The following is a 1843-nucleotide window of genomic DNA, read 5'->3' on the forward strand; positions in this document are numbered from 1 at the left end:
AAGATGGTGCGCTTCTTGTTCCTTGGCAGAAGATGATTCTATCTGTTCCTCTAATAATTCAAACAAAAATGGCGATGATAATGAAGTAAAAAATTGGTCAAGGATATAACAAAATGAGAAATAATTGTATAGATGTTGCATCAAGTGTAGGAGAGATTTGTCCTTCATTTTTATCACTTTCATTAGTGTTGTCCCCGTCCTTGTCCTCGGTTTGTTTGTCGTTACTGCTAGTGTTTTAAATATCAAAGGGATAAACTAATAGTTTAGTGTACTACATCTTGAGGCATCACACAATGGTCCAGAATTAACTACCTTTACTCGTTTTCTGAACCTAATGCGTGCTAGTTGGTTCTTATTTGCTTGCTCTCTGCTGTATGTAGAATTTTTTTTAAAAGGAGGACCATGGTGTTTTGATTTGGGAGGCACAATATTTTCAATATAACCAGAATGTGATGTCGATGCATCAGTGCCTTGCAAGACATTTGTATGTTTTGCTCGTTTTGATTTGTATTTTGATCCAGAGTGTGATGTCGACGCATCACCACTTGCATGCATTTGTTTTTCTTTTCCTCATTTTTCACTTGCTAATAAAATGCTACATAGAGCAAGATCGATACACAGTAGTGTAATTATTCATAACAATTATAATTTGGCATCATATAATAGGAATTAGAGGTACATTCACACGGATAGTAAGATGAGGCATAAGAACACTGGTACTAACCTGTCCGTTAGCCATATAATACAATAATGCCTAAACCTTCTAATCCAGCAGAATCAGCCTCAAATCCTTAAAAATGAAGACCTACGTTTTTTGTGAGCACAAAAAAAAAAGAAAAACAATGAAGACCTGGGGTAAGAGGGGATGCAGAAAGGAGGGAGGATTTGAACGAATTGCATACTTAAAATATTAGCCATCGCTCTTGGAGAATGATTTCCAGAAGTGGGGATAGTTGGGAAGAACCAGCGTAAGATTGCGATTATATAGGTGTTCATGACATGCTCATAAATTGTACGAAGGAAAAACATGAATGCAAAATTGTAACTGACCCAATAATAATTGGCGGCGGCCCATCCACTGCTATTGATGACAATTAAGGTCTGAATTGGCGATAGAAGTTGAATCGACTTGGGTTGTTCATGCGATGGCCCCGTCCGGTTGCGCAGCCTAGCAGATGTCGTCCAGTCGCCCGGCGAGGCGCCGTACGTCTGACCAGTCGATCCTCCAGCGTCGCAGTCATCACTCCCGCATCGCTAGGTTGGGGAAACTGCCACAGCCCATTAGGCCCAAGTTAACCCAGAACGTCCAAAAATGCTAACGGAGCAGCGGCCCATGATGTGAGCGATCTGTATTAGCGAATGATGCAAGATTAAAAGCGATTCACGGCTAATCTAACGACCGACAATGCTTAAAATTGATGATCAGACGGTTGGGAGCGCTGATAACCTGAGAGAGCTGGAAAAGTGCTCAGTTTTAATGTATCTAAATGGAGCGTTCATTGAAGGGGTCAAACTGCTACGTGAAACCTGATATGGGCGCCCCGGCTTCTTTCTTTGCGGGGATGGACACCCTGGCTATGGACGCATACACTGGTAGAAAAAGGGCCTATAGTCCCGGTTCGTAAGGGCCTTTAGTCACGGTTCCTGAACCGGGACTAAAGTGTCGGTACTAATGCCCCGACCCTTTAGTCCCGGTTCAATCCAGAACCGGGACTGATGGGCCTCCACGTGGGCAGTGCGCAGAGCCCAGTCAGGAGACCCTTTGGTCCCGGTTGGTGGCACCAACCGGGACCAATAGGCATCCACGCGTCAGCATTTCTGTGGCTGGGGTTTTTGTTTTTTT

The sequence above is a fragment of the Triticum dicoccoides genome, chromosome 5A, assembly GCF_002162155.2.
Source record: "Triticum dicoccoides isolate Atlit2015 ecotype Zavitan chromosome 5A, WEW_v2.0, whole genome shotgun sequence".
Lineage (NCBI taxonomy): Eukaryota > Viridiplantae > Streptophyta > Magnoliopsida > Poales > Poaceae > Triticum > Triticum dicoccoides.